The 23,726-nt window shown below is 40.8% G+C and overlaps 1 protein-coding gene across 7 annotated transcripts in view; it reads right to left on the reverse strand.

The window, feature by feature from the left end:
- BEGAIN (brain enriched guanylate kinase associated) overlaps nt 1–23,726 on the reverse strand; it is a 363,458-nt gene that overhangs the window by 273,077 nt on the left and 66,655 nt on the right. For all 7 annotated transcript variants that reach the window (XM_075191895.1, XM_075191890.1, XM_075191894.1 and 4 more), the window contains one exon: nt 17,381–17,508. The gene's annotated coding sequence lies outside the window, so the exon portion shown is untranslated. The remainder of the gene's footprint in view (nt 1–17,380; nt 17,509–23,726) is intronic.

Here is a 23,726-nt window from a genome sequence, read left to right on the forward strand (position 1 = left end):
ACTTGATCCAAAAGAAAGTAATGTATTATAAACATACAAGATCGTCTACCTTGTGTTTGCCCTATATAATACTTAGAGTATATTCATTTTAATACTATTAATACAGCTTGGGTTGTGTTAGCTACTTTTGCCCCTCTTTGAAGGAAACATTTAACTTGTTACATAAAGCCACTAACATTGAAGGATCTACTTGTTATAACAGACCTCACTCTTGTTACACTAATCAATCTGGTCACGATGACTAAATTTAAAAATGAGAGATTGCCTTGTTGCAGGTCATGTTGCTACAAATGGACACAACAGAGGTACCTGATCATTGATTGGAGATCTTATTTCAGAAGAGGCAGTAATTGCACCAATGAACGTGTACATGAGAAACATGTCGGATTCCTGTTGCTTTATTGGATTAACCATATTTATTTGTGATGTTTTTGGTTTAGACGCTGTGTTTGACAATATTGGTTTCTTTATTTTAGTAAATTGCTTTAATTAAGCTTTAATTACATTTTTAATTTTGTAGCATCTCAGCTTTGTCTATTTATTTTATGAATCTAATATTTTGATTCACAAAAAGTTACTATATTACCTATTTTGTTTATGTTTGTGATAAACTGTAGTTATATATTTGTATCATTTTATAATTATCGCTGTTTGTAAACCCTAGTCACTAAATGGTTGATTTTTTTTCAGCCTAATTGGTGGTGATTTTACTAATTGTGGGCGTTGGCCATCAATCACAGGATTTGTAACACTAAGGGGTAGATTTACTATTCTACGGAACCGCCGATTCCCGGCGCTTTGAATTAATTTTCAATCATCAATTTTATCAAAGACATTACCCGATGGGCTTTATCTTTGATAAAGTGCAGTTTTATAAAAGGACTCCAAAGCGTCGGGAATAGGGGTATAGTAAATATACCCCTAATTGTCATTTGGGAACCGCAAAATGCACTGACTTGCAATGCGTGCTCCTATCCTGTCTATCTAACACGTTTCATAGTCAGTGAATGCTTTAAAGCCCTTGAAACTGCTCTCATAAGATCAATCTTCACCTACGTTTATGGTTTCGTGGATGCTCCAAGAATATTGTGCATTGTGAAACTGTAATAGCATCATATTAAAGACCAGCTGGTCTATTCATTCATTTAAACTTTTCCATTTTCCTCCTGAAATGCTCCCCAGTTTAGCTTCCTAATGTTGTCATGAGAGTGGAGGGACCCGAGAAGTGTCTTTATTACACGTGAAACTTTCGTGTGTGATGGTTCTTCTTATATTGCTCAAAGCCTACAACTGCCCTTTCCTGCAAAAGTGCCCTGCAAATTAAAAACACAGAAACATCTCTGCTGCCAGAAAGCAAAAATACCCAAATTAAAAATTAATTCTCAATTTAAAAATACAAAAAGGATAGATGGTGCTCAGTGTTGGTACTCTCACTGATTAGAGTTCGGCCAACCTATTAGCGGAAGTGTGTTGAAATTGGCGGATTTGCAAATGATTGTTTTACTATAGGCCTATTACACATGCATAAAAACATGGATGTGGAACAAACCTGGGATTTATAAATACACATAGAGAATGCTAATATGCATGTTTTAAGATATAGGATTAATACATGCCTGAAACAAACTTTTACAAGGATGCAACTTTAAACACCGTCACTTTGTGCCGGCTGAATGCAGTTTAAACTGTTGCATAATTAATAACCATTCTTACTAATGTTTTACACCTCCCCCCACGATGCAATAAAAACAACGCCTTGACGCGATTCACCGCAAATCACGTTATAGAGGCTCCCGCCCTTCACCAGGAAGTGGGCGGGATGCGGTAGAAGGGCCTGCTCTCCCAAGAGTCTGTGAGATCTTCCCGGAATTCAGGAGTCTCTCGGACATTACGGGAGAGTGGGCGAGTATGTTATTAAGACAGCACTTCTAGAGACATTAAAGGAGGTGACGCATGGTTGAATGGAAAGTGATGTTAAGGTCATAACACATCTAAAAATGTGAATATTACATTTTAATACGCATTTATTTTCACATGATTGCAGAATATTGACTTTTGTGCATCGTTTTAAAATTTGCGCATGTTTTGGAGCCCGGTATTTAAAAGACAGGTGTTTTATGCACATGTAAAATACTTTTGCTTTTGTTAGCATTTTAGAGGCAGGTTTTAAATTGGGTCTTTTTGGTTCTTGTTCTTTTTTATTTACATTTATAGCGTACTTAACCTCTCCTGGAGAGTATCCACCCTCCCCAATCCAGCTTTTCTTTGATGTGAAGTGGGCAGGGCCTTAATGATGAGATTGGCATCATTAGGCTCCACCTCTGCTACGTGAGGATGTGATTTGCATAATAACCAAGTGGGCGGGGCCTGATGAGGCAAATCGCATAATTCTAACTTCTCCAACTCTTGTCCGATGTCGCAAGTCACGTCATTGCACAGCAGAGGCGTGCAACACTTACCCCTTAGTCCAAAAACTAGCCATGTATGACATCTAGTGAGCACTCCTCTTATCTGCCCTGTTACAACTAAAGCTGGGTAAACACTACACTGTTTTCGTCCAATAATCGGCTCAAACAGCCAACATACGACCGCTCGTTCAAAAGTCGGGTCAGTGTGTGCAGTGACGCGATGGTCGAAAGTCTGCCCAAATGGACGATTATCGCCTCATTTGGTTGGTCGTACCGTTTAATATTTTTGTTCCAATCTCGTTTCCGCTGTGTAGTGTGTATAAACTTCCGACCGATCCACAACAGTGAGTACGAAATTACAGTCATTGCTCACGACAACATGGCTGTAAAAAGTCGCTAAAGGGACGTCCGCTCTTCCCTTTATCGTCCTAAACAAGGCTAGTGTGTATGCAGTCCATGGACCGAGCGATCGGACCATCGGTCGCATGTAAAATCTCTCGGCATAAAAAGTTGGTCGAAATTTCTGTAGTGTGTACCCAGCTTTAGACAACTTTTATTAGAGACAAATGTTTCCCATGAACTGCTAGAGTGGGGAGAGGAAATTATATACCCCAATTTTTTTTCAGAGTTTTCATTTCCATTGTTCTAGTGTTTGTTGTCGCAAACAAAGGCTTCAGTCTGCTCTACACTGTTCTCTGTAGTTTAAAAGTTAATCTTTTTTTGTTTAAACGCTTTACAGCAAACCCATAATTTCACCATATTTTTCCTTTGAAAAAAAAAAAAAAAGGAAGGAGTTGCATAATTCTTGGTTTTACAACTGGACTCTGTGAAAAACAAATCTTTCATAAGGCCAATGACAGCATCAGGAAGACGGACAGACTGACGACGGGGCTGCTGGTCGGGATTAGAAGTCATCTGTGAAATTTGTGCAGTTCTATAGCCAGGTGGTTTCCATCTATATTAGTTCAAGCAAGGTACTTCTAAAAGGAAGTGAAAAAGTTATAAAGCGAATCGTGAGAAAAGGGGCAAGCTCCGAAATGATGCTCAAATTTTATGTTAGAAAAATAAAATAGAAAACAGGTTATATCGTTACAATGTGACAAAAATGTGTTTCTTCCAATGGATGGGGCTCATTTTGCCATTTTAAAGTGATACTGAATTAAATACCCGAAAAGTCTTATAATAAATTGTACCCAAAACCTCAGTTTGGTGGATTTCACTAAATAATGGTAATATCCAAATCTATAATTACTTGGGACGCACTGTTCCTATGATCTGGTGGGTTTCCCTGAAGGCTCAAAATGGGGGGGGAGGGGGGGGATGCTGCACCCCAGGTAAGTAGAAGTTTATAATTTATCATATCTTTATAAACTCTACCAAAAGCTAGTATGTATGTTAGCCAATGTAGAGCTGCTCAAATTTGCTGCATAGTTGATCTAAAACGAGTTTGCAAATCGGCTCTTGTGTTAGAAAACTTGCCATAAATTCTCAAACTTTATAGCTAAAAAATTTGAGCTTTGTTCGAAAAAAGGCAAACGAGTTTGACCATGTTTGAGCCTGTGAATGGTGAACTCGAACTTCAAACTCAAAGTTATTGAACAAAAAGTCAAATGTAGTCATGTAAGCTCAACGTGCAAGATTTTATAGTTTGTATTAATATTTGTTTTTTTTTACTAAGAGCTGCAAACTCGAACTTCAAGCTGCAATCGCACAAAATATAACTGGCCCAAAACCCACAATCGAAGTGTAAACAAGTCCAAGGTCCTTGAACCTGCAACATTTGATCCAGTTTCGCACTGGTTTGAATAATTTGAGCCTCCATCTACCAACGTCTGACCAGAACATACGCCACAGAACGCAGTAGCTTCCAATTCACCTTCGCAAAGGAAACTGACTACAGTCTACGATTTCATGGAGGGAACGGAAAGGGGAGGGGCATATTCCTGTACACAATATACAGTAAAGGCGCGCCAAGCTCGAGCGGATGCAGAAGCGTCTAAGGAAGTTCTGGCCATTTCTAAGGTACTTGTTTACACCCATATCACTTGCTCAAGCTACAGGTCTGGTATAAGTGCCAATTACTAGTGATGACGGCTGTGTATACATGCTAGAACATGTGTTTGAAATTAGAAGCAACTGTAAAAATATATTTTATGTACTGTAGACATAAATTACATCCTAATAAATATATTTCATGGGGGGGGGGATTTAATTTTTTTGAATGTTTTTTCATTAACATCTATATTATTAACAGGTGACAATAATTGAATAGTTTTTTCTTTTTTTTTCAATCGTTCTTTTGTGAGTTTATATTCCACATACACATTGGACATATCCTGCAGTGTATTGTCTGTTATAGCAAAGCGGACCTAGACCCGTATTCATCACCACACGTATCTTCACATTCCCCCCTTTGAACATGGACGTGCGTATACCCGTTTCATGTGCGTTTTTAAAAAAACGCACATTACGTTCGTTTTGTGCTCCTTAATGAATCAGGCCCAAGAATTTCAGGATTGCGGCTATTACAATACCGAGAAGGATGCTGAGGCCGGGGGCAGATAGGACTATAGAGGGGGTTACAGGAGAAGGGGAAAATAATAGTATGAGGGGAAAAGAGACTGTGATGCACGGCAGCACGGTGGCGTAGTGGAGGGCTCTTCTGCCTCACAGCACTGGGGTCATGAGTTCAATTCCGGACCATGTCCTTATCTGTGAGGAGTTTGTATGTTCTCCCCGTGTTTGCCTGGGTTTCCTCCGGGTGCTCCGGTTTCCTCCCACACTCCAAAAAACATACTGGTAGGTTAATTGGCTGCTAACAAATTATTATTATTATTATTATTATTATCGTTTATTTGTTAGGCGCCACAAGGTTTCCGCAGCGCCGTACACGGCACAAACAGTACACTATACAGGGTAAAACAATACAGAACAATAAACACAAAGTACCAGAACTTCAGAAACTCCAGGCAGGCAAATACTGTAAAGACTGAGCAGAAGAACAGGTGAGGAGACAGGAGGGGAGAGGGGCCCTGCTCATACGAGCTTACATCCTAAGGGAGGGTAAACAAAATCAGGCACAAGAGGTAGCCAGTGAAGCAAAGGGTAGAGAAAAGGAGCCAGGGGAGAAACAGAAGAGGTGAGAGGTTAAGTGGATGGTTGGTAGGCCTTAAGGAACAGGTGAGTTTTAATTGACCCTAGTCTGTGTGTCTGTCTGTGTATGATAGGGAATTTAGACTGTAAGTCCCAATGGGGCAGGGACTGATGTGAGTGAGTTCTCTGTACAGCGCTGCAGAATTAGTGGCGCTATATAAATAAATGGTGATGATGATGTGTAGGGGGCAAATAACTGCGTTAGTGGAAGGTGCTGTGGTATGGGAATGTAAATTATACCTGTCACCTAAACAAAAATCTTTGCGCCTGATGCCAGTGGTTCCTAGTGAATTAATAATCTGCTTTATCAAGGTTACTAGCTCCACCTACAAAATGGCTGCCTGCTGTGTTAGTTAGCAACAGGTACTTTTTATATCAATAGCCGGAGCTAACTAAAGTATCTCCAATCACTGTTAGTCGCTGTGGTATCCAGTTCACTCAAGCAGTAAAGCAAATTACTCAAACTTGCCACACAAACAGCAATTGTGGTTGACCAATATTTTGAAATGTACATTTTTTCACATGCCTCATTTTGTGTGGGCTAATGTGAGTTACATTGTTTTGCCGTCCATAAATGTTAGTTATCTCTCGCTTGGAAATGTCCTGCACGGTAGAGAACACGCTTCCCATAAATGACATTCTTGTGCAGAAAACATGTTTTTCTTCTGTGGCATCTCAATAATTCTCCATTTTGTACTTTCGTCTCTTCCAACCATTGGAATGTTCTCAATAGTACATATTTCACTACGGCCAACACACTTGGACGCTGCCGAAGTCAGACGCTGCCTTTGCGGTTTCCACAACAAGCAACTGTACTGCTGTACAGGCACAACACGAATGCTATTTAGGACAGGAGTGTTTCAACATATAAATGGCTGTTATAAATTAAGGTGTCTTCTGAAAGGAAATTATTATTTTTTATTTTTTTTTGACTGCCTGAAAAATCTTTTAACAGCTACAACTGAATTCAAGTGTCTTAAATTAGGCAATAGTCCAACTGAACACAGAAAAGATATATGTGAGAGTTGTGGCAGGACAATATTTTTTATACCTCGTAAAAAGATTTTTGTCTGTCTGGTTAAGTAATCTTTGTATTATGTACACGGAGTTATGTTGGCCGGGCAAGAGTTATATTAGGGTTATATTAACAGTTTGGCTTGTATCCCATTCAAAGATATCTAGAGATTTGTTACTATTAAACTAAATAGAGTTGATGCAGAAACGCATGACTGTTGGAATATAAAGTGGGAGGGGCACTGGTTTCGCTAGCTGTCCTCAGGGAATTGCTTGTGTTGCCTGATGATTTCAGGTGGAGGGGAGGAGCTTCTGATGATTGGATGGTATCCGTAAATTAATAAAAGGAGACCGTAGTGTTTGGCTGTAGGTTAAACTTGGGCTACCTGATGATTTCAAAGGGGAAGGGAAGAGCTTATGATGTTTAGTTGTTATTATAAATGCACTATGGAGGAGTGCGTTGTTGGGACTATTAAAGAATATACCATTTATGGTATGGTAATGAGTTGATTTTTCATTCAAAGCTATAACTTATATATACTGTATACAGTGATAGGATCAGCCTTAAAGAACTCAAAAGCAGCAGTCTTTGGGTCAGTAATTAGTGTTTAGGTGCAAAACATGGGGCTCCAACAGCTAATTCAGAGTATGAACATAAATTTCTACATTGCGTGGGCAGCTAGGCCGCTTTCCGTTATCACCGCTAGTTGTGTAACTCACAGATAAACCGTCTTTGTACTGCCGAAGCTCCCTTCTTAGGAGGTCACTGTGGTCACTTGGTGTGGTTCAAGCATTTCAAGCAGGACAACTTCTTGTCTTCAACTGGCCACTGTAACTGACCTGGTTCTCCTCTCACACGAACACAGGAGAAGCCTGAACTACTGTTTGGTGGAATCCAACTTGGGACAAGACACAGTTTTGTCTCCAACTGGTCGTACGTCTTGGAATGTGACTTCTCTTTCAGTAGAACAGGGCTCCCCTGAGTGCATGACTGTTGGAATCCAACTAAAGTGGGAAAGAACTCTTGTTCGTCTCCAACTGAACCCAACTCTCAGCTCTTCTGCCGCCAGCAGGACACACTACAGCTCCCTACTGAGCCATCTACAGATGGATGGATAAAGTGCAACGCTTCCTACAAAACATTATCGAGCCGCTGGGTCCTCGCATTGCCCTCTTAATAGCGTCAATTTAACTGTTGTCCTTTAAATTGACGTCAATGTCAGTGACGGTATTAATACTTGCCTGGATTGTTGGCTGTCAGTGTTATATCAAGTCAGTATTTGCTGCATGTCATCATTAGACCATTTGCTATCTTCATGTCGATCAATCTTTTGTCACGATTAATACATTCACAAAAATGACTTCCACCAGTTTGCTAAGCTCCCTACTGAGCAGCTGCAGATCCAGGGGGGCAATGCCCCCCCCCCCCAGCAGCACAAGCATACCTTTAAATTGCAACCAAGGCACAGATCAAAACGGAGGAGGGGGCCGGGTCAATCGAGGCCAGGGACAGGGCCAACTGGGACCAATCAGAATGAAGTAGGGGCGTGACTATGCTAAATCGTCCCGCCTAAAAATAAAGTCTTCGTCTGCTCCTGCTACTGAGTTGCAGATGGGTATGAACAGACCCCTTTTCAGTCCTATTTGGAAGGATCCCAAACTCCATGGCATGAATAGATAGATGTCAACTACACTTTGGGTGTCCTTGCAATACATGCCATGCTCCTATATTGCCAATAATTAATGCAAAGGAAGAAATCATCAAAACGCAACAATAATAAATACAAAAGGTTAATATATATATATATATATATATATATATATATATATATAAAATTATGGAACACCATAAAGTGGCCAAACTCCACGAGAGCCGCTGGGATTTTCTGGTGATTTGTGATTTTTTCTTAACATGTGGGACTAGTTTTTACAGTGAGAACATTTTCGATACTATGGATTGAGTACTGGAATGGCCTCTCATTATATTCACTTGGACAGATATTCATGTGTTTTAAGGAACACTAAATATATAGTAGACGTTGACTTAAATGGAATATGTAGGAGTTCTCGTAAAAAAATATGTCTGGCAAGATAGAATAAAAATTATAGGCAGCTGCATAGCAAATGTTAAGACAATAAAAACGCGATATAGAACAAAATGTACGGGCGTCCACAGCTTTTCATTGTGTGTACATACACCCATGTATCTGCCTTGTGCAGACATAGGTTCACACGAACAGTATGGTTTTGCAAAACAGAGCCTGGTTCTGAGAAATTGCTGGTCTCACCGAAAATTTGCTAGGTGAGGTGAAAATGTCATCATCCGATTACAACGAGAGGCAAAAAGGTGGTGGCCCTGCAGCCTTCAAAGGGGCCACACAGAGGAAGGAGGGAGAGCACAGCGCAGTGCCCACTGCTCCGAGTATGCCGCGTGACCTCCCTGCACCGTGCAGAGGATGTCACGTGACGCGGAAGATTGCTGCTCCCCAGCTCAGCCAGCCCCTGGCTGCAGATGAAGGCTCGGCGCCCAGCCTGTTGCCCACCGCTGTCCTGTGACCTCTTTAGGGCCACTGCCTTCTTTAATTTAAATGTTTCCATTTTCCAACTAAAACGCTGCACACTTTTGCCTCATTTGTGTCCTTAATTAATCACAATGGTCAGTGGAATGTCTTTAAAGTGTTTGAAGGTTTTTAATTACATTGGTCAAAATGCATCTACAAACACTCGTCACCATCATCATCATTTATTTATTTATATAGCGCCACTAATTCCGCAGCGCTGTACAGAGAACTCATTCACATCATTCCCTGATCCAATGGAGCTCACAGTCTAAATTCCCTAACACACACATACATACACACACACACACACACACACACACACTAGGGTCAATTTGATAGCAGCCAATTAACCTATCAGTATGTTTTTTGGAGTGCGGGAGGAAACCGGAGCACCCGGAGGAAACTCACGCAAACACGAGGAGAACATACAAACTCCACACAGATAAGGCCATGGTCGGGAATCAAACTCATGACCTCAGTGCTGTGAGGCAGAAGTGCTAACCACTAAGCCACTTTGCTGCCCATGTAAATGACCCCTGACAATTTGTCTTCAGCGTCTCTCCTGATTGCCTTGTTCCTTTCTGTTTCCTTCGTCATTTTGGTCTTTTTTAGGAATAAGAATAATTTAAAAAAAAGGATGTATATATATTAAAAAAAATCTAACAAAAACGAACTTTTCAGGAAACAAAAACAAAGTAGTTTTGGAGTGATACCGCTGATTTAACTAGGATTAGATTACATTTTCCATTGTAAACTACTGTGTACGCAAGTGGCTGTTGTCCTGGGATAAGGATGTTATAAAAGTAGGCTGTAAAATGATGTAAAGTTTATGTAATGAAAGCCTTGTTCTGCAAGTTTGGCAGCATGACAGACACAGCAGCTTTGAGGCAGAATTAGGAGGGGAGACGTGACTCCGAGAGCCGTATTCAGGTGAATCTTGAGAGACAGAGGGAAAGAGGAATCTAATAAAGGAGAGTTTCCACCGTGAAAAACTTTTTAATTAACTAAGAAGTATGGATTGCAATCAAGTGAGACAGAAAGGGAAATGTAACAGACAGTGCCTGAACCAAGGTTGGAAAAGATAGCAGAGATTCCACAACAATGGGAAAAGACTCCACAACAATGGGAAAGATAATCTAGATCAGCGATGGGCAACAGGCGCCCCCCCGAGTGTCCACCTGCGGCCCCAGCTCCTTCAGATTTGTTTGTTACAGCTTGTAACACTTGTTTAGAATTCTGCTGCTAGGTTATTACAGATAGGTGTTGTTTTCTTTGATTAAATGTATTGTTGTAACTTATTACCGAGATTAGGGGTAACGGCCCTGCTGAAGGTTAGAGGCCACCCATGTGGCTCCTGAAGTGTATCAGGTTGTCTATATTTTTTCTGTATGTGGGTTTTGTGTGTAAACAGTGTTTAGGATGGAGATATAGGGCTTGAGCCATGGGGCGGTTGGTTGGTTGGCACAGGTGAAGGGACCCACAGTACCATCACGGCACTAGCACAGGCATTTATTACTACCCGGGATACAGTATGCACTCTTACAAATACTATTGACTAGAGATGCTCAGGCTCAACACACCCGAACTTAGCAGATCCGAGTAAAGAGCCGAGCCGGCTCAGTACGTTTGCGCTTTTTCGGATTTGAAAACGAGGCACAATGTCATCGTTACGTCGTAGGATCTCGGATCTCGCAAGTTTTGGATTCCTTTTTAAGATCCAACATAACGGTGGGTGGGAGGGAGGGCGGGCCCAAGGACAATTCCATCTTGCACCATGTTTCTTTTCTGCCACTGCTGTGTGCCAATGTGTCCTAGATGTGCTAGGAACTGCCGTATGTTTGTGTCATTGCTCTGTCGCTTACCATCCAGCCAGGTCGCTGCAGTATTTGTCCGAAAGTGTATGAAAATAATATTGTGACCTGTGAGGTGGTCAAAATTGTCTGCAAATGACTTGAAATGAGTGTTATTGAGGTTAATAATAATGTAGGAACAAAAAAAAAAACCGCAAAATGATGTGATTTTAGCATATATTAGGATTTTTCCTAAAAAATACAAAATCAAAACCAAAACACGCGAGGGCGGTTTTGCCAAAACCAAAACACGAAGCTAATCCAGATCCAAAACCAAAACCAGTTCACAGGGGTCAGTGAGCATCTCTAGTATTGACCCATGCTCTTATCTCATAACCACAGTATAAGGGTAATTTAGTCATCGTATTTCGGCATTAGTTTGATTGCCGTGCGCCTTCCACTTTCGGGAGATGACTCCATGGTAAACACTTTGAACAACCATTTGTGGGATTGTGGTCCCAGAAGGAAATGTGGGTGGTGCAAAATATAACTTCACCATCTTGCCCCTCTTCACTTTGGGACCACGCACTTAATAGATTTCAGCTAACCCAATTTTTTTTCATAAAATTCGGCTCTCTTGAACCTGATTTCTGCCTTATGTAAGTGATGAGAGTAAGAGGGTACCAGGGCTGTCTTTATTTCATGTGTCAAATTTGTACATTTTATTTCCTTTTTTGCATATGTTATTTTTGTTTTTACACTCGTATATTTGCTCTCTCATTTAAATGCACCTCCTAGATGATGCAAAGGGCATTGAAAGTAGACAAAGACAACCTCTCCATTATCTTTAAGGCCATAAATCAATCAAACTGTTTTGCATATGGAATATGCCTCTCTGGCACCTAAACAAACACCATTTGATGCTCATAAACACTCACCCCTTTGAAGTCCATTTAAATGGCTCATCCCACAACACAAGCTCCCATTTTTGCATTTCAGAGCAATAAAGAGCATAGGCAAAACAAGAGCAGGCCAATTGGGTGACAATTGTGGTTTAAACCTTAATTTCTTGTGCAACTCTTTCCAAAACTTTTTTTTTGTACATGTACAGAGCTCTATGCTGGCAGCCAGTGTGCCCAGAAAATGTGCTAAACCTGCCTCTAAGTGCTTACGTTTTAATAAAGTGTTTATGGACTATTGCAGAGACCTTTAAAATTCTTTGGACTGTGACTGCCTCATTGCGATCCAGCTACCCACCAAATTCACCCCACCCCACTTGACCACATACATTTTAATTAGTGCAGCATATAGCCCGGATTCTTGCTTACACTCTGCTAAAACGAGGAATTGGTAAAGATATGTACGACAGTTCAGAAATTAATTTCTTAAAATATTAGCGTAGATTCCGAAATAGAGAGGACACAGAGAAGTGTTATATGGACTTCGCTGCTCTTATTATATCAACTAACTTAGTTTTTTAACTTAATAATGTGGCAGCATTTCCAAATTCCCTTATTTTACTTATGTGTAGGCTATTTTCATGTTTGTGCCCTTGTATACACCTGACGACTTTCCTGATGCGTTATTAGTGTTGTGTGCTGGAAAGTCTATGTGTAAATTCCATCTGTGTTTATGTTCTGTCTTTACAAAAATTCACTTTTGTGGGAGTTAGGGGTCCTGCTCCCACCCGGCCGTCAGATATAAGTGGTCCTTGGTGGTTCCTCCCCCTCCTCTTCTGCTTTCCCTCCCACCTTCTCACCTCTACCCAAATGTCAGATATGAAAGCAAAACACTTCTATTTGCAGTATGGAAGAGGGGTGATGGAGATGGGCGAAGGGATTTTTAGCACACACAGGGGAGAAAATCTTATCTGAAAAGACAATAAGAACTATGAATGTATGGAAATTGTTTCAGATCAAATCTATTTATAAATAGATTTCCTAAATCACCTGGCAGGGCTTTAAAAATGGTATTACTATGCATTGAGATAGTGTAATATATTACATTTAGTTAACCTCTCCATTGTGATGCTGTGTATTAGTATTGATGACAATCGGTTCATGAACGTGATGTTGTGTAAACCCAGCACAGGGCAGGTACTAGTACAGATCCATTCACACTTTTTTGAAATATCTAACAGTTGGCTGTTAATGCATTCAATGGACACTTCTTGCATTAAGGGAGCTTAAAGATGGACGTGCAGAGGAAAAAAGGCACCGACACTCACGTCTTAGTAAATTGCACTTAAAATTATGCTCATACTTGCCAACTCTCCCTGAATGTCAGGGAGACTCCCTGAAATAGGGGTGATCTCCCTTACTCCCTGAAGAGTCTGGCATTCTCCCTGATGCTGAGCCAGTACAAGACGTGGTTGGCTTCGCCATCTGTGGCATGATGACACAGTTCAGAAATTGTGTCCTATGTCCATGTATTGATGCCTATGGAGGTGGCCATTTTCATGGAGACCAAGATTTAATCAAAGACTGACAGATAAGACAACATGACTTCAGTAATGGAGACAGAAATGTAAAAGACACTTCAGTCTCTAGAGATTCATTAGCTGCTTTTCCTTAACGCATAGTTTCCTACTCTCCCGGAATGTCAGGGAGACTCCCTGAAATAAGGGTGACCTCCCTCACTTCCTGAAGAGTCTGGCATTCTCCCTGATGCTGAGCCAGTACAAGACGTGGTTGGCTTCACCATCTGTGGCATGATGACACAGTTTAGAAATTGTGTCCTAGGTCCTTGAGGTCCCTCCTGGTATAAGAGAACTCAGCTCCAATCGCCTGGAGCTTGGCTCCCTGAAAGCGGAATATCCCCCTCTTACAGTAACTACAAACTGACACTGGAGGACCTGACAGCTGTCAGGCTATTGCGCATGCGCATAAGAATTGGACCCGACATCAGAGGCATAGAGGCTTCTCCATCAGTGTTGGAGTCTTAGTTGCCAATTCCACTTATAACAAGTGGAATTGGGCGTCTTTTTTTCTTGCGGGGGTTTTTTCACTGCCCTGGGTAGCTTGTTTTTAAGCTTGGACACGATCTCCACGTCCTCAGGCTGCATAATCGTTTTGTTTTGCTGTTGTTTTGTCTGCTTCCATTTTGTGATTGGCGCATTAATTTTTTTTTGTGGGCGGGTTGTGCAGGGATTTCCTCCTATGAAGCGGCGCTTTGTTGGTGGGTGGACGGAGTCAGAGGAGGACGTGGAATAAATCACATACACTTGGAGTATAAACACATGGTAAATTTGACAGTGGCACACTGTTAATCAGGTAGCAGCAGGAATAACATGGACGGACAGAGATAACACGGACGGACGGACAGACAGAGAGAGCGATCCACAGCAGCCTCATCATTCATCACCATCCCATCTCCAGCAGCTTTATAAACGGTGAGTGGATATATGAGAGTATATGAGGGAGCCTGCATCCCTACACCCCTTTCCCTGCCCTTATAGTCCCCAAGGGTCCTTTTTTCAGGGGGGGGGGGGGAGCTTTATTGGGGATTTTTAGGATTGGTTTGGGCTTGTTTTTCACTTACCAGTTGCTTATTTTTAATTTCAGATTTGGCAACACTGGCTGGAGTCCGTAGGAGTCTACTGAAAAGATAAGCTAAGGCTGGTCACATTGCAGTCCACAAAGAGGTCTACGGGGGCCACACCGTTAAACAGATTACTGCATGAGAACTCTCTGATTTCTCAAGTTTTAACCTGTGGATAAATTAAAAGAAGAGCTGCTATGGGTGATCTCTGGATATATAACAGCTGTTTTCTCCAGCTTTTTGGCTCATCTCAGCTTAGTAAATAGACCCCTTAGGGCAGGAATTATTTCTATACATACCCGTACTTGGTGGAAATCGGGATGTTACTTTCAGTGAGATTATTAGATGTGTTTGGCCCTGAACACTAAAAATGTTCTGTTCTAGAGCTGCATTTCACAAACCATTTTGCATTAAAAAATGTAGCTCCAATTGTACATATAATTCTCCTAAGATAACAAACTCCCGTCTCCAGTCAATGTGTCATCACTGCCCTATGGAAAACTCGTGCAGCAAGTCAAAAAAAGGAATGTTTGCTTCACTGTTTTGTGCTCTCTAGTTTATATGTATAATTTCCTGAGCACATTTGTGTCTATTCCCTATTGCAATATTATTAAAAGTTTATCTACACTTTTGTGGTTACTTGGGTTAAAATAATGAGCCCCAGTGCTCGATGCTGTCAGTCAGCCTGAGTCTAATGTAAAGACCTGTGGGAATTTCAAGGTACGTGCACATTTGTTTATACAGTACCAGGAAACTTTCCAAGAACTTGCATTTTATGATCCGATCAACATAAGCTGTCTGTTGCCATGAAAGATTTGAGTCACCGGGTCGCCTACATGTTTCCCAAACCTGTTCCTGATCCAAATATATTTTTTAATTTAAGGACAGATCCAATTTGTTTTTAACAAGGTTTTGCTCATTCTTACGTGTATATGAAACAAAATGTTGTATTGTTCACTATTTAACCAGCTGTTTCTGTTGTGTAAAGCTTTTCACTGGTTTAAGTCTTTCAGGATTTGACTTGAATAAATTGATGTTATTGAAGTCACGAGTCAGAGTTATTTGTAAAGGTGGGATTGGCCTGACTGTGGATAAATTAAAAGAAGAGTGGATTCCTGATGCTTCACACCAGTAAGGAGACCTGGGATTTGCATTAGAGAATCAGTACAAGAGAGACAAAGCTCTGTCCACAATGTGCTGGGAAGGGCTCTGTCTCTCCAGCCTTTAGAAGCTCCTTTGCCAATAGAGCTGAATGTGTTCACCATAGAGATGCTCGGGCTCCGTTTTCAGAAAATCGAGCTGACCCGAACTTAGGGGACCATAGTAGGCTCGCGAGCCAGCTCAGTACTTTCGTATGTCCTTGGATCTGAATCGAGGCAAACATCATTGTTGCGTTGTCGGATCTCGTGGGTTTTGGATTCCATAAGTACCTCCCTCCCCAGGAGATCCAGCGCCATTGCTCACACAGAAACAAGTGTTCTTGTCCTTCTCCAGTCTCCAGTACCATTGCTCAGTGCCATTGCTCACACAGAAACAGGGATAGCAGTGTTCTTGTCACTCTCCAGTCTCCAGTGCAATTGCTCATACAGAAACAGGAGGGGTAGCAGTGTTCTTGTCACTTGACAAAAATTGACTGGAAAATGGAAATTACTGGAAATTAATGTTATTGAGGTTAATAATAATGTAGGAACAAAAAAACAGCCCAAATATGTGATTTTAGTAAAAAAAATAGGGATTTTAGAAAAAAAAAATAGGGATCCAAAACCAAAACCAAAACATGCGAGGACGGTTTTGCCAAAACCAAAACATGAAGTTAATCAGGATCCACAATCAAAGCCAAAACACGGGGGTCAGTGAACATCTCTAGTTCACCTGTTCTCAGGTGCTCCGAGGTCTTGTGCGCTTAGTTATGAGCTAACCATTAAGGTGATAAGCAATTAATAGAAGGGTGAAAGAGGTCAGGTTTAAGAAAAAATGGACAAAAGTGGTACAGAACAGAACAGGAGTTGAAATCATGGTCAAAACAGGCACTAAGGTTCGAAGTTACTCAACTTTTGGATCCCAACGTGCTCCCATTCGGCTTAGGCATGCGCCCCCAACCTTGTCTTATTCTGTATGGGTTCATGTATGTTGACGGCCAGGATTAAAAGTTTACTCATTGCACCTCCCTATGCCTGTGCAACAGGTAATTGTGGCTATTGTGCGCTCCTCTGAATTGTTGCATTGATCTCCCATTTCTCATCCAGGTTGTGTTTCTACCATCCTGTCAGCTCGTGGCCCTGACCTTCGGTTCATTGGTTGATGTTGTACCTGGTCTTCCTACACTACATTGTTTCTACTACATTTGTGTCTCATTCCCTTACCTCCTTGTGGGTGGTGAACACCAAACAATCATTCACATTCTACATCAATAAAAGAATCTGACAATCTCAATTTCGGGTCCGGACCATAAAATACATATTCCATACCAGGAAAATATTCATGGTGCAGGAAAACACACTAGCAAAAATTAGTAGTGATCCAAAGCATATTTAGTACAATGGTATCAGGAGCTTAGAATCTGTACCATGAAGTATAAACTATTAGCATTCATTAAGCAGTCTGGACCTGAAATTTAGGTTGTCAGATAGTTTTTTATTGATGTTTAATTAAATATTGTCTTAACATTATCTCTGTTTTCTATAATAACATCCTACCTACCTCTGCAACATATACACCATTTGCGCCAGGGAAAATACCATTCCTTGTTTGTATTACAGGAAAATAAATTACCTGTCTGATTGCTATGTTAAACTTGTTTTATGAAAATAAGACCAGCACGGGCATATAGTTTTTTTTTTTATTAAGGCTGGTATTTTATGAATTGCAAATGTTCATCATTTAAATAAAAACATATATTATTTTTTACACTGACTTGTAAGGGGGTGAAGCCATCATTAATCATCGTTTTAGGTGCAGATACTGTATAGAATTGATCCCCGTGGGACTCTGTAGTTCGGTCTTGGTTGCCATGGTGACATGACTGACAGTTGGAGGAGAGTGCTGCAAGAGACAAGTAAAAGAGCTAAATAATAATAAAAACAGAATAAATATAAGATGCTGCATAGGGCTGAGTATAGAGACAAGATAAAATCATAATTGTTGGAGATCCAGGAGGGGAGGGCAAGTGCAGGGGTGGGGGGGGGGCGTGGTGCTGCAGTTGCGTCATTACTCCACTGGGGCAGGCCCAGATCCCGCCCACTATCTATTGAAGTGGGCGGGATTTATAAATGCAATGGGAATCTTCTTTCCTGCAGTCTTCTAAATGGAATAAAGAAAATCCAGATAGATGGCTGCGACTTGATATAATATAATCTTAATGTTAATGAACAAAGTACCATGTCTGTAAGTCTAATTAGATTTCATCTCCATGGGGTTTTTCAACCCGGGTCTCATCAAACACAATTATAAAGTAGTTGAAAAAAAAACAAAAACACATCAGAGCTCCTCTTGTGATGTGGCCATGGAGACCCGAGGAGACCCGTGTTCAGTATGAAGAGGGTCTAGCTGGGAACTTCTCTCTGTGGGAGCCTCTGTCCCCCGGCAATATCCCGTGTTCATATACATAGGCAAACAGGGGGGTCCTAGTGCCTGGAAACCCCCCTCCAAGCCTGGGGCACTGTATAATTGAGGTGGCTGGACCCTGACCCCCCCCCCCCTTCACACGGCTCTGCTTGAAAAGAGAGAGCTGCGTGCACCTAACAGTAGCGCACGCAGCATTGCCCATATATATTATGGGGATAGGAAGAGTTGGAGAGCAGCCAAGCACCGTCTAAAATTATAGCCATGCCCCCGTGCATGCTGGTCACACCCACTGGCAGCATGGCACCCCCTCTACAAATCCTGCCTTTGCCCCTGATATACTCGGAATATTGCCGGGGCGGCAGTATCAAAGCGGTTTTAGACTGGCGGCTACCCGGGACGGACTCGGGAATAACCCTGCAAAAGTCCCAGGTCATCAGACCCAGGTAGATGCAGCCACGAGCCGGGTCTTTGGGGCTCACCCCGGCAATATCCCGGGTCTTTAGGTCAGTGTGAACGTGGTATAAGATGACACCTTTTTTTCCCCAAAGTTAGTTTATGGTGACACATATATAAAGAGACCCTGTTGGTAATCTTGTCATTTAGTCAATCCGAATGAATCAGTAAATCCAAAAATATTATTAGTGATTTATATAATACTCAAATCCTTCTAACTTTAGCTCTTTGCCATCAACCGTCAGCGTTGAACATTGGCAAGAATTAGCAGACATCTCAACACATTTTATTTTGGTGACTGCTCAGTCTTAATTAAATAGCGAAAAAACACCAGCTTGACACTTAAAATGTTAACTGTCATCTCCGCCTGATTATTTTTCTTGCTGTATTCCAGATCCTGCCATATTGAAAATCGTCTTGTGTATTGTTGAAAATTGTTCATCAGAAAGATAAAATAAAATGCAAAATTAATTTGCCTAACACCTGTCAGGAATCATTATAATGTCAAATTAATAGAAGGGGGGTTGGCTTGCTGCAAAGATGGAAATAGGAATATTATCTGCTGCACGCTGCAGACGTTTTGAGGTTATTTAAGGACAGAATAAAACTTTATAGAACTCCACACAGTTCACATAAGAGAAGCATTTAAAAAGCCAATTCCTCTAATATAATCCTCGTACAATTTATCACAGCTTAATTATTACTTTGAGAGTGCAGAATGCTAAGATGGAAGTATGTTATAAATATTGTGCGTTAGGATTAATATATAGTTTTAAAGCACCATGCCTCGAAAATCAAGGGTTCCACTGGTAGAAATGTTCTGTCTTTGCACGTTCAACATATAATTAATCTCTTGACAAGGCTTTTGCTTTTGGTCTGTATCAGCAATTTTGATAAAGGTATTTGGGGAAGAAATACTTTATTTGTGTTCTACTATGACCTTATTTTCCCGGGTTGGGTATACTTTAACGGTGCTTAAAATTCCGACACAGAGGAGTCCTACACCTAAATTCCAAATGTCTGAAAAAACGATTTTAATATAAGCAAACTTACCTCCAAACCAACGCTGCAGATCTCCGATCTTAGGCAGGATGCTGACCGCAAGTAATTCCGAATAGACTGGTGTTCGTCAGTCGACTTTCACGTCATAGTGACCTCTATCAATTTTCATTTAAAGCGGCAATGTCGGGTTAAGTGTTTAAACACTTAACCTGCGGGGTCCTAACATTGCCGCTTGAAATTAAAATTGTTAGAGGTCGCGATGACGTGAAACTCTACTGACGGCCACCTGTCTATTCGGAATAACTTGCGGTCAGCATCCTGCCTAAGATCGGAGATCTACAGAGTCGGTTTCCAGGTAAGCCTGCCTATATTATATTATAATTGTTTTTTCAGATACCCAGATTTTAGGTGTAGGACTCCTCGGTATTGGAATGGTGGTAATCATGAAAACGATTACCACCGATTTTCCTGTAAATGTTCAGTGCATTTATAAAAAAATATTAGTATTTTAAGGAATTTTAATAAAAAGTACCCATCATCTGCAGACAGCAGGGACAGCCATTGTCTGGGCAGGACCAATATTTCTAGAAATGCAACTTATCAGTTCAGTAGGAACCAATTTGTGGTATCATCCTAGTGCTTTTCACTTCGCATTTAAAGTGCAGCGTGTAAATGATTCAAATTGTATTTATGTATCCTGTATAATGCTGCAGTGTCTTATAAACAATGATTACGAAATTGAACTAATTAATTACTGTGAGTTAAGCGAAGATTATGTCACACAAGCCCTTTAATCGAGCGGTTTTCAAAACACTGATAGCAGAATTTTGGACAAGTGTCCGTAGAGATCGACAACTGCGCCCTTCAGCTAAAATACAGTACTGGGCAGTTGCAGTCACTCAGAGCGTTTGAAGAGCTCATTATAAGCGGTAAAATTGCTGCTCTCTTCCAGTGGTCATAGGCACAGGCATCGTGAAGCTTGAAGGGCACTAGCTTGAGAAGCACCCGTGCGACACCACCCTAAGACAGGCATTTCTTTTAATGAAGAAAAGTTAAATGAGATCCTACATCCCACAATTTGAAAGGAAAAAAATTAGAATAAGATAAGTGTGCCAGAGCCCTGTCCCCAACCGACCGTGATTCGTACAGCCTTTCACCTATTTGAAAGAAGCAATGGTCCTATATAGAATAAAAGGGCGGTTGGTGATTTTTGAGGTTTATATCAAATAAATATTCACTACAAAACGAGGGGTTTTATTTTGTGTCTTTTGGGAAATTGCATACTGGTCAGGAGACTTGGGGGTATATCTACTAAACTGCGGGTTTGAAAATGTGGAGATGTTGCCTATAGCAACCAATCAGATTCTAGCTGTCATTTTGTAGAATGCACTAGATAAAAGATAACTTGAATCTGATTGGTTGCTATAGTCAACATCTCTACTTTTTCAAACCCGCAGTTTAGTAAATCTAGCCCCTGGTGTGTATTAAGGCAAAACTAAATACAGCATTCAGCTGAGTCGTAAAAGGTTAATTGTGAGTGGAAGTCTGGCACTTACCCTATCAGGTCAGACCTTGGCTAGAACTAGCAAAGAGTACCGTTTGGGTATTGGGGGGGATTTTCAGTTCAGTTTTTAAAACTGTGGGACATTTTTGACCATTCTTTTTCATCTGCTCTATTTTTGGGCGCATATCCTATAGGTTAATCTTCAGAATGGTTCCATAAATTGTTTTGGATTGTTTGCATCACAGCTCAACCTAGACTATATTAAGTATGGATCTCTAGATAATTCTCAGTATAAAGCTGATTGTCAGCTGGGGGCTGGCTGGGCTGGGGGGGGGGGGCATGCATTTATTTTCCCTTTAAAATGTCCCTAATAGGCTGCTGACCTGAGTTTCGCCCCCCACCCCCCTGGGGTAAAATTTGCCAGCCCGACCCTGATTGGCAGTCATCTGCAAATCTTTCCTTTAAACTAGAAACAACAAGTAAAACTAACGCATCTCAAAGCAATATGTTTCTTCTTTCTGAAAGTGAGATCACTATCCAAAATCCCTACTTAGTTATTTGTGAGAGAGCCACAAAATACTGTAAGATGATTGGCTGTGAGCTGTCACTGTATTGACCAATCAGCTTACAAAGCCTGCAATTAATGACTGTGAAAATAGTCATATACTGTAACCATTCTTTTAAATGATTGTTGCAGTATTTGGTGGGGTTTCTTTACCAACATAACTCACAATATAGTTTGACGTGTGCAGAGGTATTAGGATTAAAAAAATAATTATCCTGTAAAGTGTCATCGGAAGCATAGGAATAGATTATAATACGTCTTACAGTTCCTTCAATCCAAGTAATAGTTGTTTCCTGTATTCTGGAAAGACTTCAGGATATTACATTGGGAAAGGATGAATCTCAACTGGGAGGCAGTTAATGATTGGCAATAGCCATTGGGATTGTACTTATTGTGTCAAAGGTTTGGCATACAATCACTCTTAAAACCTATCAGCCTGGCAGCTTGCTGCCAGGATTAGCTGCGTCTCAGCTTCTCTGCTTCTTTTAAAGAATTTATCACTTAAATTGCTCCTTAGAAACTGGCACAGAGGATCACGCAGTGAAAGAGGTAAATCTTATTGACCTAAAATTGATTTTCAGATGCAAGTGTCCTTATTTCAACTCTGTACACATGTATCTGCTGAGGAAGAAGCCTTGTGAGTTGCTTGAGTTTTACTGAAATAAAAATAAGACAATTATACAGTGTATTTAATCTGAATTATTTCCCTTTATTTAAAGTTAACAACATAAGTGGTCTATTTTGTATTTTTTTTTTGTGGAAGTTTGCATAAATCACAACACAGTATACAGTATATGCTGTATATAATATATCATATTGTGATTTAAGCAATATTGACATATATTTATGCAATATATAGTGTGATGACCTTATGTAGCAGATACCGTCTCCAGGGTCACATGGTCTCTACTAACGCACAATGTTTCCATTCAACTTATGAGGGGACCAGGATCCTCTTCCCTGATTCCTCCACATAAACAAAAAGAAGACTGCCTTTCCCTTTTATTATTGGCTGATAAATGCAACCTGCTAATCAGAAAACCATAACAGATCCAGAGCAATAGAGGCCCACCCACTCTTCTCCATTCACTCCAGGGGCCCTTAAACTAGCTCTTTCTTGAACTGAACACACTGGAAAGACAACTTTCTTCTCTGAAAAGTTAATCTGATGTTTAAGAGATGAATCGGAAGACAAAATCTGATACAGAAGATACAATAAAGCTGCTTCCTGTTGCCAGGTAGCTGTGATGACATAACTCCTCATTAGGATGCCCTCTGTTAACCTGTTTCAACCTGGAAACTAGTGTAGCAAAAGTAAATTACACAACTCTTGTAAAACCTTCTATACAGACTGATTGTAGCAACATAAGTGGCCCTATGCTGTTGTACATACACAGGAACCACTACTGCCATGGTTTGTGTCAAGAAGTGACAATTAGCATAGATGTCAACATCAACATTTATTTATAAAGTGCCAGCACATTCCATAGCGCTTTCCAATTGGGGACAAACACAGTAATAAACAATACAGTGTTGTGAAACTACAACCCCCAGCATGCTTTGCCAATATATTGCTTATTGCTGGAAGGGTATGCTGGGACTTGTAGTTTCACAACACCTTGAGTGCCACAGATTAGCCAAGCCTGCTATAGGACAATGGGAGTTGGATACACGAGGTTAAGTGCTACATATTGGATTTCGGTCCAGCCAGAGTATAAAGGTGGTAATAGTGTAACATAGTGAGGTTAAGAGGGTGGTTGAGGAATAATTTAAGCTTGCCTGAAGAGGTGGGTTTTCAGATATAATCGCTATCTATCATTGCAGTAGTGGCTCATACAGAAAATGTTCTGGCAATATAGATCCCTGCAGAGGAATCATTGTCACCCCTTTTTGGGTGGAGGAAACAATATTCAATCTCCAACTGCAAAAAAAGTTCCAATAAGAGCAGAACTATGGAATGGACTTGTATCTGCAGCCACTGTAGATAGATTGAAGAAAATGTTTGTCTGCCTTTTCGCAAAGGTTTGCTTTGCGGTCGAGTCCAATTTTTGGCTGTATTTGTAAAATTTTTAAGTAGCAAAATTTAAAGTCTATAAAAAGACCTGGGAAATTGATCAATTCATTCTGCTCTGTGGTGTGTTTGGTGGAACAAAAACCTATGTGGGAACTCTG

The sequence above is a fragment of the Mixophyes fleayi genome, chromosome 12, assembly GCF_038048845.1.
Source record: "Mixophyes fleayi isolate aMixFle1 chromosome 12, aMixFle1.hap1, whole genome shotgun sequence".
Lineage (NCBI taxonomy): Eukaryota > Metazoa > Chordata > Amphibia > Anura > Limnodynastidae > Mixophyes > Mixophyes fleayi.